At 41.2% G+C, this 15728-nt stretch overlaps 1 long non-coding RNA gene across 1 annotated transcript; it reads right to left on the bottom strand.

Moving 5' to 3' along the window:
* Positions 1–774: 774 nt before the first annotated feature.
* Positions 775–10373, bottom strand: LOC143651229 (uncharacterized). The gene is made up of 3 exons (XR_013159922.1): positions 10214–10373; positions 10011–10084; positions 775–1350 (listed from the first exon to the last, which is right to left on the bottom strand). It is a non-coding gene; the product is annotated as an uncharacterized LOC143651229 (long non-coding RNA).
* Between the last annotated feature and the right edge of the window lie 5355 nt (positions 10374–15728).

Raw genomic sequence — 15728 nt, 5'->3', positions numbered from 1 at the left:
ACTACCTACATAAGCTTCACAAGACTAAGCTTCAAGATCAAGGACTTGACTTATTTATTTGGGTGTCACTAACGTTTGACATAGTATGATGTTTTCCATGGTGGTAAAGCTTAATAGTTCCACATTTTTTCTCCTATCCCTCTCCCTCAAGAAACTTGGCCAGTACTTTTTGATTATCTACTTGATATATTGTGGGATGTATCCAGGCATTCCATTGAGCTACATAGGATTAAAGGCTCCCATTCTTCTGGGCTCCCTGTGTTTCAATTCTTTAAATGAGCTATCCAGACAGGTTGAGTTAGATTATGTGCTACAGAAAATGTAGGTTCTGGACAAATAAACCTTTCTTCCTTTGGTCTCAAAGAGTAGGTGAGACTCTAAAAAAAGACAATATCTTCCTAACCTCTGTGTTGTGAATTACCTTAAATCCAACCTAATTGCCTTCATTCTTATCTCTGGATACCAGGTTATACATTTATAAAACAGCCTCACAAAATTCAGTGTAAGAATTACCACTCCAGACAAAAATGTGACTGCTGCAAGAGCTTACAATCTAGGCCACTGTTTTTTTTAATCTTTTTTTATTAATAAAAAAATTAACAAACAAAACATTAAGATATCATTCCATTCTACATATATAATCAGTAATACTTAATATCATCACATAGTTGCATATTCAGCATTTCTTAGTACATTTGCATTGATTTAGAAAAAGAAATAAAAAGACAACAGAAAAAGAAATAAAATGATAATAGAGAAAAAAAAGATTGTACATACCATACCCCTTACCCCTCGCTTTCATTTACCACTAGCATTTCAAACTGAATTTATTTTAACATTTGTTCCCCCTATTATTTATTTTTATTCCATAAGTTCTACTCTTCTATTGATATAGTAGCTAAAAGGAGCATCAGACACAAGGTTTTCACATTCACAGAGTCTCATTGTGAAAGCTATATCATTGTTCAATCATCATCAAGAAACATGACTACTGGAACACAGCTCTACATTTTCAGGCAGTTCCCTCCAGCCTCTCCACTACATCTTGAAGAACAAGGTGATATATACTTAATGCATAAGAATAACCTCCAGGATAACCTCTCGACTCTGTTTGGAATCTCTCAGCCATCGACACTTAGTCTCATTTCACTCTTCCCCCTTTGGTCGAGAAGGTTCTCTCAATCCCTTGATGTTAATTCTCAACTCCTTCTAGGGTTTTTCTCAGTCCCTTGATGCTGAGTCTCAGCTCATTCCAGGATCTCTGTCCCACGTTGCCAGGAAGGACCACACCCCTGGGAGTCATGTCTCATGCAGAGAGGGGGAGGGTGGTGAGACTGCTCGTCATGTTGGCTGGAGAGAGAGTAAACCACTGTTTTTTTTATAAACATTTTCTAAATGAGACCCTACAATAACTGCTCTTTTGTTCCTGGCTTATTTTGCCTCACCAATTGTCCCACACGTTCGTTCAGAATGTTGAGTACCTCACAACTTTGTTCCTTTTTGTAACAACATAATATTTGAGCATATATATACACCATCATTTGCCAATCGACTTCTCAGTCAGTTCACACTTCACCCATCTACATTCATTAGATATCATGTATAATGTCCAAAGTCCACAGTCCATCAACACTCTCAGTTTTAGATAATTTCATTGTTCCCAAGAGAAAGATAACCAGTAAACACACTCTCATGAAATAGGAGCTCTAAACCTCCTCTTAACTCTTGCCCCTGCAAACATTATTTATCCTTGGTGTTGCTGTAGTATTACTGATGTTTTCCTGTTAAACAATTCCTATAGCATGCAATAGAAGTTTTCCCCCTATACCCTGAACTCTTTGTACATGAATCATACCTTTGGAGAAGTTCATGCAAGAACATATTTATATTTGTAGTGTTAATCAATGGGACACATAATCTATACAACCCCTTTAAATCATGTTTACCTTCAATATGGTAATATTACTTATAGAGTCACTAAGAACCACCCTCACTTCTATCTATTTCCTTACATTTGAGTTCAACCTCATTAGATAACCATTCAGCCACCTATAGCTTCTATGTATCTCCAAATCCCCTATAATCTGTATTATAAGCCTCCAATTTTACCTTTACTATGGTTTTAAAAGTGCAGTCATACTGTATCTATGCTTTTGTCTCTGGCTTGTTTCACTCAGTATTATGTCCTCAAAGCTCATCCATCTTACCATATGCTTGAGGATATTATTTCATCTTACTACTGCATAACATTCCATCATATATATATACCACATTTTGTTAATATATAATATACCACATTTTGTTAATCCACTTGTCTGTTGATGGGCATTCGGTTTCCATCTTTTGGAAATTATGGATAATGCTGCTATGAACATCAGTGTGCATAAGTCTGTTTGTGTTGCTTAATATGCATTTAACATTTTTTTATGAAGGACACCCAATGCTTTAATGTGTACTTTTCTATCCATAGACATCAATATATTTGAACTATTATAATAATTCTCAAGAAAAAACTTTTAAAAATTGTATCAGTTACTATAAAATATGTCCTCAATGATATCTTTATTTTCTTTTTTAATATTTATTTCTTTAGATGTTATTTAATCCAAATAAGGAGAATGCTGGTAGACTATCATTATGAAGAAACAATTACAGATGCAACAGTGGATATAAAATAGTCCTGGTGATTCCTTCATGATGATGGCATCACAAAGCAAACAGTACTGAAAAGAAAAGAAAATCCCAGGATAGTGTGATTTTAAGGCTTTCCAGTAGGAGAGAAAACAGTTGTGCTTTTATTTAAATGAGATATTCCTGGTGTGTTGATAAATTAGAGGTATAGGGATCCCATGACTCTGTTTCAATCTCCTTGGAAACAATCCAGTCAAAGTTTCCCATGCTAAATAATAGGTCTGACCTCACAAGAATTGGATCTGAATTAAAATATGGCTTTTCTGGGTACATAATAATTTCAATTATCATAGTGTTGTAGAGACATAAATTTTCTATTCTTTGAGAAGGGAACTTCCTCAAATGATAAAGGGAATATATGAAAAACCCACAATCCTCAATGGGGAAAGACTGAGAGCTTTCCCCTTAAGATCAGGAACAAGACAAGGATGTCCACTGTCACCGTTGTTATTCAACATTGTGCTGAAAGTTCTAGCCAGAGCAATTAGACAAGAAAAAGAAATACAAGGCATCAAAATTGGAAAGGAAGAAGTAAAACTCTCACTGTTTGTAGATGATATGGTACTATACATCAAAAAACCCCCAAAATCCACAACAAAACTACTAGAGCTAATAAATGAGTACAACAAAGTGGCAGGTTACAAGATCAACACTCAAAAACCCATAGTGTTTCTATACAACAGTAATGAGCAATCTGAGGGTGAAATTAAGAAAAAAAATCCATTTACAATTGCAACCAAAAGAATAAAATATTTAGGAATAAATTTAACTAAGGATACAAATGACCTATACAAAGAAAACTGCAAGAAATTGCTAAAAGAAATCACAGAAGACCTAAATAAATAGAAGGGCATACGGTGTTCATGGATTGAAAGAGTAAATGTAGTTAAGATGTCAATTCTACCTAAATTGATCTTTAGAGCCAATGTAATAACAATTAAAATTCCAAAAACTTACTTTGCAGAAATAGAAAAACCAATAACCAAATTTTTCTGGAAGGGGAGGGTGCCCCCAAATAGCTAAAAATATCCTGAGATAAAAAAATGAAGTCAAAGTTCCAACAGTACCTGACTTTAAGGTGTATTACAAAGCTACAGTGGTCAAAGCAGCATGTACAGGCATAAAGACAGATATACTGACCAATGGAATTGAATAGAATGTTCAAATATAGACCCTCTCATCTATGGACAAGTGATCTTTGATAAGGCAGTCAAGCCAATTCACCTGGGACAGAACAGTCTCTTCAATACATGTGCTTGGAGAACTGGATATCCACATGCAAAAGAATGAAAGAGGCACCACATCTCACACCTTATACAAAAAAAATTAGCTCAAAATAGATAAAAGACCTAAACATTAAAGCTAAGACCATAAAACTTTTAGAAGAATATGTAGGGAAACATCTTATAAAACTTGTATTAGGAGGCAGTTTCCTAGATCTTATACCCAAAGCATGAGCATTGAAGAAAGAAATAGATAAATGGGAGCTCTTCAAAATTAAACACTTTAAGTTTTTTTTTCTCTATTATCATTTTATTTCTTTTTCCGTTGTCTTTTTATTTCTTTTTCTAAATCGATGCAAATGTACTAAGAAATGATGAATATGCAACTATGTGATGATATTAAGAATTACTGATTATATATGTAGAATGGAATGATTTCTAAATGTTTTGTTTGTTAATTTTTTTAATTAATAAAAAAAGAAAAAAATTAAAACACTTTTGTACATCAAAGAACTTTCTCAAAAAAGTAAAAAAGCAGCCTGCACAATAAGAGACAATATTTGGAAATGACATCAGATAAATGGCTAATAGCCAAAATATATAAAGAGATTGTTCAACTCAACAACGAAAAGAAAAACAACCCAATTAAAAATGGGCAAAGGACATTAACAGACACTTCTCAGAAGAGGAAATACAAATGGTTAAAAGGCACATGAAAAGATGCTCAACTTCCCTGGCTATTAGGAAAATACAAATCAACACCACCATGAGATATCATCTCACACCCACCAGAATGGCCATTATCAATAAAACGGAAAATGACAAGTACTGGAGAGAATGTGGAGAAAGAGACACACTTATCCATTGTTGGTGGGATTGTAAAATGGTACATCTGCTGTGGAAGGCAGTTTGGTGATTCCTCAGAAAGTCAAGTATAGCATTGCCATGTGATCCGCCAATACCATCGCTCAGTATCTATTCAGAGTACTGATTGTAAAAATTCAGAAATGGATAGCACAATACTACCTGATTGTGGCATAATAATGTAAGAGCACTGAATGAAGCTGAATGTGACAATGATAGAGGGAGGAGGGCTGGGGGCACATATGAAACCAGAAGGAAAGATAGATGATAAAGACTGAGATGGCATAATTAGGAATGCCTAGAGTGTACAATGGTAGTGACTAAGTGTAAAAATTAAAAAATGTTTTTGCATGAGGAAGAACAAAGAAATGTCAATATTGCAGGGTGTTGAAAACAGATGGCCAGTCATACTTTAAAACTTTAACTTCTGTGTAAAACTAAAGCAAGAAATGTTTATTTGGTACAAAATTTTTAAAAAGTTTCTACTCTTTGGTGTCAGTACTATCAGTGGGATTATACACTCATATTGGACTCTATGATTAATATGTTCAGAGTACCTTTTCAAAATTTGCTGCAACATTGTGCATACCAAACAGTGAAGATGTTGATTTCTTGTTTGTGTGTGTGTCCCCAAATTAACTCAGTTTCTAAATAAGTTGATTCATGAAGGAATTAACAGAATAGGGTTTGACAGCATCTTTCACAACAAGTCTTTGTGCTTCATTTACTGCATATTCTGGTGTCTAAGAACTCTTAAAGCTTCACCTCTGCCATGGAACATATTGCCCAGGTCTCTCAATTTCCATGTATGAGCCCCTTCCTATGGTAAAAGTAAATAATCTATGCTGATCACACCAAGGAGACATCTGGTGTCTGTGGGGCACTGTGGGGCATGGCCATGGGGTGCACAGGCAGCAGGAAGATTGGGGACTGTGTGTTTAGCCCTGTATTCTGACTCCTAAGGTTTGACAGTTCCTAACTGTGGCTCTGTGGCCACCATCTGAAAGTGTGGGCAGGCCAAAACTGGTTTGAGGGATACTCTCTGATCCTGCAACCTATTCTGAGCTTGTTGGACTGTGGTCATATAACATGAGCATGTGCAGACAACAATGACTTTTGTCCTTTAAATGACCTTTGTGACACCAGAAATGGAAATCACCACCTTCAGAACCAAGATGACAAGGATGAGGAGACCCTGGAAGCATATAAAATGTGAGGGGACCCTCACCAAGGAAGATCCCATCCACAGACAAGTCACTAGCAAATATAAACAATGCCATCAACAACCAAGCAGACTATAGCAAACTGAATCCCCATCACTGTTCCAAGCTCACTTCGTTCCCATCCCACAAAACTCCCCTAAATTCTCAGATCAGGGAGACAGGTTTGAGTTTGCTTCCTGTCTCCTTCCTCATTGACCTTGCAATAATACTCTCTTTTCTCAAAATCCTGATGTCATAGTACTGGCCTCTTGGCATGGCAGGCAGTGAGCTCTTGCTCAGTAATGTATCCCAACCTGAAGAGAAGGCAACAGAGAGGTTTTGTCTATTCCCAGGGCCTGATTTTCTAAAGGTAGAACCCTGATTAAGTGGAATTATCAACAGAAATATTCTGATTCCCAAATCATCCTCTTGGCCTGAGCTTCTTCCTGAACAAGTGGGATGACAGGGTGGACACACTGACCTTTATAATCTACATAGCCCTTGGGGGCCATAGACAGAACCAGTGCCATGGATTCAATGGAGAGACCCACCCCTCAGGGTATGTAGGCTCATAAGTGAGAGGGGGGCTAGTGGGCCTGAGCTTGGGTTCTGAGAAATGATCCAGGGAAACAAGCAGCCCTTGTCTTCACAACAAGCAAATGAAATGATGCTCAACTCCATTTTCCTTTAGGGGAATACAATCAAAAGCAAAATGAGAAACAATTCATGCTAAAACTCTAGGCCAAAAGAAGAATAAGTGTTTTTGGTTATCTGGACTTTACGTCTCCAGGCTGTGGGGGCAAAAGTCCTCAGCCATTAGTGATGGGAATGAAAAATGATGGCTGTAGAGGAGTTTATATTCCTAAAAATTTAACTATGGAGTTGCCATATATCTCAGTTACTATATGACCCAACAATTCTGTATCAAAGAATCACCTAAGGAAAACTGAAAACTTTTGACCACACAAAAGCATGCACAAAGATATCCCCAGCACACTAATATATAACAGCTGCATTGAAGTAACAATCCACATGTCCATATAACAATTAAAGGAAAGCACAACAGAAGATTATTCAGCCATAAAATCAAATGGTTTACTAATACATGCTCTGATGTGGATGAATCTTGAAAATATTATGATCATGAATAGAAGCCACATAGAAAAAGACAGAGAAAAGTTAGATAAATGGTTGCCTGTGTATACAGAAAAGAGGAACTGGGAAATAACAGCTAATGGGTCACTATGTTTTGGAGTTAGAGATGACTATACAAGAATACATATATAGTAAAACACACCAAAGTTTACAGTTTAACACTACATGAGTTATATCACAATTTAGAAAGTAATTCTGACTTGATAATGGGTCCTTGGAGAATCCAAACTTCTGACCACGGGGCCTTCACTGCCAGGTGGTTACAGTGGTGGGTCATAAGCTGGGCCCTGGGAAACCTAAATTAAGGCCCCAGGGCAGTCCAGGTGTACTCAAATGAGATGGCTGCAGTGGGATGACGAGTTAAGTACTCAAGTCCCATCTCTTCCCAGAATTCCTTCACCAGGTTTCTTACCTGGAGTATGGGAGGGCGTGAATTTGACCCTCTGAGGGAACTGCATACTGAAGGCCTGAGGAGCAGCCGAGGGAGTACAAAGAAAGACCTGACTCAGGGTGTCCCTCCATCTGTGCTGTTTCCTACGTGGACACCAGATGACACCGTGGGCCAGGCCCTGGGAAAGTGAACACAGCTGGGATGTGGTCCTGTGGGCCAATTACCACATGGCCCCTGATGGGAAACCTCACAATCAACTGTAAACTGGCAAGTTGCTGAGTCCTCCAGGGAGGGAGCTCATTTCCATGAAAGCCCCACCCTGCACACAGACTTAGGGTTATAATGAGAGCTGGGGAAGCTGACTCTGGGGTGAGCCAAGTTGGAAAGAAGAACCCTGGAGGTGTCTCCACCATGGCTTGGACCCCTCTCTTGCTCACCTTTCTAGCTCACTGCACAGGTCAGTGGGGGCTTCCTGGACTTGGGGTGGGTTCAGGGAACAACTCCATCTACTCTCCTGACCATTAGTCTCTCCTTTTTTTAGGAGTCATTTCCCAGGCTGTGGTGACTCAGGAAACTTCACTGTCCACATCCCCTGGAGGGACAGTCACACTCACCTATGGCTCCAGTGCTGGGGCTGTCACCACCAGTAACTATGCCAGCTGGGTCCAACAGAAACCCTACCAGGCTCCCCGGGGTCTGATAGGGGGCACCAGCAATAGGATCCCAGGGGTCCCTGCCTGCTTCTCAGGCTCCCTGCTTGGGGACTAAGCCACCCTCACCATCACAGGGGCCCAGCCTGAGGATGAGGCTGAGTATTACTGTGCTCTGTGGCACAGCAACCATTTCCACAGTGACACATGTCAGTGAGGAAGTGAGACGCAACCCCCCTGGCTCAGCCTCAGCCCCTTTCTCTGATATCTGATGTCTTCTTCTCTGAGAGCTTGACCCAAGCATAGCAGTTCACTTTAAATGAAACTTAGAAGAAACTTGAGAAGAATGTCACTATTTAAAAATATTTCAATAAAAATAGAGAAAAAAATCATAAAACACAGGGCTAAATTCCAAAATATAAAAAGTAAGTATTCATTTCTATGTGTATAAGACGCTTGAACTCAAGAGAATGGAGCTTCCTCCCAGCATCTTAATCCCAATTTCCAAAAACTGTCCCTACCATGTGCTTGGGGAAAATATTAGAGTCACAACAGTAGAAATGCATTTGCCCTTTGACCTCAGTGCCCTTTTTCTTAGACTGAGATGTTACTGAACCATCATGCAGGGAATTATGGCCTTTAGGTGACTGGAACCAATTCCCAGCATTGTCTTTTGTTTAATCATCATGTCCTAAAAGAATTTGTTTTCCTCAGCTGTACTCTACCCCTTAGGTTGCCCATCACATTCATGGCCCAGCTACGATGTATAGGCTGATGCATCATTTCTAAAGTGAATTCTTCAAGCTGAAAGGAAAAGACACTAGACAGTGGGTCAAGGTGGCAGAAAAAAATAAGCACCTCTAGCAAAGGTAATCATATGGGTAATTATGAAACCCAGTAGTATTGTATTACACTTTTGTTATTTACCTCCCTCTCTTCTTCTTGCATATTCTAAAATATAAAGACATATAAGTAATGATGCATGTGTGTTGCATGTCAGGGAGTGAATAAAATGTAATATTAAAATGTGTAACAAAATGGTGGGGTGGCAGGTGGTCTGGGCAAGTGTATGTGTATGCTATTGTCAGTAATAAGCCACCCTCCCCTCTGCAGCTACCTTCTCCCTGGGGCGCCTACTTACACAATACAAACCTTAAATTACTGAAAGAAAATTTGACATTAGCATCTCATATTTTATTATAGCACTGTTCAGCCACAATATAAACTAGACAACAAATCATAGCAGCCAGAGAGCAGGACTTTTAATAATAAAATACTGTGAAATCTTAATTTCATTTATCTGACTGGACAATGGAGTGAAGTTCCATATGTTCAGGCCTTTTTTCTCCTCTCATCTCTCTCTCTTTCTCTCTTTGTGTTTCTGCTCAACCTACCACATCCTCACAGCCTGTACTCCCCACACACCCAGCTCCACCCTGCCAGAGCTGAAAACCCACCCAACACCAGACACAAATCACAGTGGGGGGGGGGTTAAGGATTCTTCTACCAGAGGATCCTGCTCTTTCTCTCTCTCCTGTCTCCATTGTCCAGATGCTCACCAACCCCTATGGCCATTGTGGGCAGAACACCCACATCCTCATGGGAAAATAGTCTTCACTATCTTCGAGGGCCATGGTGGGTGGGATGCTCATGCACTTGTGGGAAAAAAATAATCCTCACCATTCCTGACTGCCATGGCAGCAGGATGCCCACTGCCTCCTGGGGAAAACCCCTTGGCTCTGGAGATAACTGGTTCTAAGCACAGTCCACCTTAATATTCCTTAGCCTCACCCATGCTGCTGAAAATACCCTTCCCCCCCCAAAACCCTCATACCTTTAAGCTGTTTCCTCCATAACTCTGTACCCAGAGGAGACATCAGACCCAAAAAGCTCATTTTCTATGAGTGGCTGCAATACAAGTTAGATAATGAAAGTTAATATCCAGAAAATGGCACTTTCAATTCTCAAGACTTAGGGAACTTCAGCCAGCACAGTGGCAGGTGGTCTGAAGTTCCTCTGTGGAAGCTTTTATTTTACCTTTGTAAACACCCCTCTTTTGGCAGTCCTGTTCCTCTTACCAACGTCTTCTCTTACATCAAAACCCTTTCAAAAACCTTCCTCTTCCTCTCTCCCCTCCTGTAAATCCTGTAAAAATTTTGACTTTGGTTCATTGGATTGTGCTTCTCCTGTACCTCCTCCTGACATTTCTCCACTGTTGTCTCTGGACTCTTCCTCCACCCCCACTTCCTCCTGCCCATGCTGGGGTACAGTTACCACCCCGCCTTTCTCCCCTCCTCACACCCCTTCATGAGGGCTCCACCCTTCCCCCTCTCATCACCACCCACCACACCTGGCCACACAAAGGCAGGTCCTAACCCCCCACTTCCTCACTCTGCCCAGACACAGGCTCCCTTCTTAGCCCTCCAAGAAGTAGTGTGAGCTGAAAGAATAAAGTACACATTCCCTTTTCACCTCTTATTTAATCAAATAGAAAACTGACTAGGGTCGTTCTCTGAAAACCCTGCCACATGCATTAAAGAATTCCCACACCTCACCCACTCCTATGAACTCACCTATCAGGCCAACCACTCCTCCAGCCCAGACTTACCAACCCGATACCCCTGACCTTACCCACGTGGCCATCTATTTAGTCTGCAAAATAGAAGCATAAAAAAGGCTGTCTTTAAGGCAGACAAATTGTGATCACAAAAACCTGATGAAAATCTGGCTGCATCCATAAATAAATTAACAGTTTCTCCTCAAATCCACTAACTTACACCCTGAATCAGTCTCTAGCCAACTGTACCTCCACATTCACTTCATCACACAATCTTATCCTGATACCAGGAAAAAGTTGCAAAACCTAGAGAATGGGGCTCAAAATCCTCAAAAAGACTTAAAACAACCTTTAAGATCTTTAACAATATAGAGGAGGAAGCCAAATTAGACAAACACAAATGAGATCAGGCCAAAGCTTCCCTCCTAGCTGCTGCCCTCAGGTTTGATTCTCAGAAACCCAACCCCTCTTCTCAGAAACCCAACCCCTCTTCTAACTCCTCTATCCTAAGCCCCCACTGGGATCTTACCTGGTGTGTCAGCATGATGGTCATTGGAAACTGGACTGTCCTGACAGACATCCTAGGCCCCCTCTGGGACTGTGCCCTGTGTGCTCCTATGAGAGTCATTGGAAGCTGAGTAATCTGGAAAACCCTGTTTCCAGGAAAATTCCTCCAACACACCCTATGGACCCAGAGCCAAGATCCTCCTTTCCAGACCTCCTTGGATTGGTGACAGAACACTGAAGGGTCCCTGGTAAAGAACGGCTCCTCATCTCCATTAGTAAGTCTGAACCAAGGTTATTATCAAGGATGGAGTTAAGCTGATCCCTTTTGTTTTTCTTCATTTCTGTTTTTTATTGTATAGTATTGCATATATAAAAAATAAGTGAAAAAAATACAAACTTTATCAACTTAGAACTTACTCTCATTCAGTGATACCATTAAGAAAATGAATAGACAAGGCACAGAGGGCAATGAAATGCTAAAGGTTTTCTATCTAGAATTTATTAACAAATCTAAAATTCAACATTATAGGACCAACCACTGCAAAACAATGAACAACAGACCTAAATAGATTTTCCATGGAGGAAAATAGATGAATAGCCAATTGACAAAGAAAAAGATGGTTGAAATCTTGACTTCTCTTGTAAATGAAGATGAAAATTAAAATGAAATTTTGAATATTATTCTGTAAACCTGCACTCCTATAATCAAAAATCATAATTATATATTAATTTACATCAATAAAATTGCTAAAGTGATAAAGTTTAACATCAAGTGTTGATAAAATATGAACCAAGTGGAACTCTCAGGTTGCAGGTTGAACTATAGAATGTTACAGCCAGTTTGAAAGCCACCCTCTGAGTTTCTTCTGAGGTCAATGCAGTCTCTTTGACCTAGAAATTCCAATTTCATGTTGAAAATTTCCACATGCATAATTATACACAGCATATTTATTTATAACAGTCAAATGAGGAAAAGAACCTATTGGAATGTCAACACGAGAAAATACAAATACATTATAGTATAGAAATGTGATCAATTTTTCTTCAAGCTGTAACAGTCAATCAATTATTGAGGCACATGACATGGATTAAAATCATGCAGCTGTAATTTTAATACCCTTGATGCTCCTTGGTGTACTTTCTTCACTGTCTTCCAGGGCATTGGCTCTTTTATTGTTGGGATGCCAGGGAGTCCAGTCTTTGCAGGTCCCAGGACTTTGCAGCAGTATTGGTTTGACTACCTCATTTCTCCTCCATTTCTGCATTGTATGAATGTAATCTTGGGACTGGGGATGGTGGCAGAGATGAGGTCCCTCTCACATCTTTGCCTCTTCTCTGAATCCATTCTTTCAATTTTGTGCAGGGAGGAGTCAGAGGAACAAAGATATTTATTACAGTTACTGAATCCTCTCTTCCTTAAGTGGGCAATGCCCCCTTGGGTGGTTGGGAGTAGCTGACACCATTCAATCACCCCTTAATGGAGCTCACTCTCCACAGACTCTGGTGGGGATGGGGGCCCACAAGCACTGCAGGTGATGAGTTCAGGCTCAAGCACCCCCAGGCATGGGTGCAGCTTCTTTTGGCTTAGCCACATTCTCCAATGGATATACAATCCTCTCTGCTGGACCAATCCCTGGAAGGTCTCCAGAATCCATTGTCATTGGTCTCCTGTTACTCCAATTCTGACTGAGATGCTGTATAAAATCCACTTTCTACCTCTTGGAACTTGGAATTTGAGAGAACAGTCCTGGCTTTCCTTGGTCTAGTCTTATTGCCATGTTATTTCTAATCAATTTTTTTCTCCATCAATTCCCTGTTTTGGTATAACTAGGAACAAAACAAAAACAAAAACAAAAAACATGCCCCAAAACATTCTGGACAATTTTACGGATGCTAACTCTACTTGAAATGGGGCAAAGAAAGTGGATGTAGACACAGTTCCTTTTTCCTCATAGAGAAATAAATTCCTCTCCAGAGCTTTCTATTTCCTCCATTCTTATCTCATGGTAACAAGGAAAATATAGGAGAAATTTAAATGGAACCAGATAGAAAGCCCAACTTCTTAGCTGACTCCTTGATGTAAGAAAGCAGAGATGAGTCTCTAGACCCCACTAGCCACCATTTTCCACAAGGACAGAAAACAGGGATCACAGAAATGGTCTGTCTGCGCACAGATGTTAATGTCAGGCAGGCCTGGGTCAGGTACACAAGGATGCAAGAGAGTCTGCAAAGGGCATCTCAGGAGACCTAGGTCCTGCCATCATGAGCCTCCCTGTCCAAGGGGCACATGGATGTAGTGTGAGTAGTGTGGTGACTGCTTCCTGGAGGTCCCCAATGACTCTGCCTCCTGGGGTTCATGCCCTTGTGAAAATGCCTCCAACACTCTCACCAAAGGCACATGGTGAAGGGATGGTGACCCCTTCTGAAGTTAGGATGTAAAAGCCACTGTAGCTTCTGTTCAGGTAGCTCTGTAGCTCTCCATCTCTTTCTCTTTTTGTAACTCATCCCATCCATTTCTGACCAACAGCTCTGAGTAAAGCCAGCAGCCATGTGGGGTTCACCCTAGGAAGAAGCCTATGTGGTGAGAACCTGAAGACTCCAGCCCATGGCCCTGTGGGTGAGCCTGGGAGTAGATGTTACAGTCCCAGTCATGCCTTCCAAGGTCTGCAGCCCTGTGACATACTGACACAATCTCAAGGGAAACCTAAGCCAGAACCACACACTGAAGCTGTCCTGAAATTCATGACCAACAGAAATGTGGGAGATACTAAATGCATTTTTATTTAATTGGCATATTTTTGGGTAATTTGTCATTTAACTGTAGATTGCTAATAGAGTTTTTACAGGCTATCTGTATAAAAATGAATAACTTCCAGATACACACCTTGACCAGAAGGATTTGCTGACAAGTCTCCTGTCATCATGTTTCTCATTAGAACCCTTCTGCTGGGGACCCTCCTCTAGAGCAACTTGGGACTTGAACAAACCAGACCCCGCTGTGGGCCCAGTGCTGACCTGGCAGCCCAGGACCCATTTGTCTATGGCAAATCTCTACAGTAACCTGGACACCCACAGGCATCTTGCTAGAATTCTGTTAGCATAAAGAACTTCCAAGAGCATCTTAGTGAGGATTCAAATCCTGGAAGAACTAAATTGAGGCCCAAATTCAGCACAGCCCTGAATTGAGGGCAGAATGAGAAGCTGAGCCTAGAGATCTTTCAGTAATGGTGATGTCCTGCCCTGTGACCAGCAAGGGGCACTGTGACACTACCTTGTGGTTCTTAAGCTGGGGCGCAGTAATGACCAGTCACCTAAGGGGCCCTGGCCTGAGGGGCTGAGCCCTGTGCTCACTGATGGGACTCAGCATCTGTGCCCCCTTTGGCCTTGTAGAGTCCCTCGAGCAAGGACCTTTGTGCCATCTCAGCTGCTACTTCATCCCAGGGCTCTCCCTAGGAGCAAACCCAACTGTCCTCATCCTCAGCTCATAGGATGAGCTGAGCTCCAGCATCAGGGTTCAGGGAGGGCCTGGGCAAGCAGTGAACGGGACATATTTGCATGAACAGCCCATTCTCTGGCAGAGGGTGGAAGAGAAACGGAGGTCTGTGACAGCCCAGCTCCACTATGGGCCACACAGGGCTGACCACCATGGCCTGGACTCCTCTCCTTTTTGTGCTCCTCTCTTACTGCATAGGTAGGGATGGGCCTTAGAGACAAGGGGAAAATCTAGTTTAGAACTCAAAGCAGCTTAACCTAGATGCCGCCCAAACACCCATGCATGTCTGTATTTGCAGGTTCCCCCTCCTAGCCTGTACTGACTCAGCTACCCCCACCCCTGCATCTTTGGGAACAATAATCAGACTCACCTGCACCCTGAGAATGATGTAAATGTTGGTGGCAAAAACATATACTGCTACCAGCAGAAAACAGGAGTGCCCCCCAGTATTTCCTGTACTACTACTCAGACTGAAGTAAGCAGCTTAGATCTGGGGTCACCAGTTGAGTGTCTGGATACAAAGGCAACAAAATACATTTGAACATCTCTGGGCAGCAGCCCAAGGATGAGACTGATTGTTACTGTGTGTTCTGGCACAGCAGTGCTGCCCTCAGTGACACAGGCAGACAGGGAAGTGGGACAAAAGATCCAGGCCCAACAGTTACTGGTCTATGACTCCTATGTTGTTGATGTTAAACTGTATTTACTCTCAATTTTACAAAATTTCCCCACTCAAACACTCAAAAATTATCTCCCAGATTTTCACAAAATCTTTATAAAGACTCAAGAAATAATTGTCAAACCAACACTCACAGTATAGCCAGATGCTCAGGGGAGCATGCTACTAGTCTCCACATGGCCCTGAGGGTCTTTGGGATCCAGGCAGCCTATGGGGACTATTTATGTCCACTCCATGAGGTGGAGCCACTTCTGACTCAGAGTCACCAAGGCAGCCCCCCAGAGGGGACACCCTGCCATCCCCACAGGACCACAGC

This window comes from Tamandua tetradactyla, chromosome 12 (assembly GCF_023851605.1).
Source record: "Tamandua tetradactyla isolate mTamTet1 chromosome 12, mTamTet1.pri, whole genome shotgun sequence".
NCBI lineage: Eukaryota > Metazoa > Chordata > Mammalia > Pilosa > Myrmecophagidae > Tamandua > Tamandua tetradactyla.
Note: the sequence above shows the minus strand (reverse complement) of the source record. Positions and strands in the feature narration are given on the sequence as shown.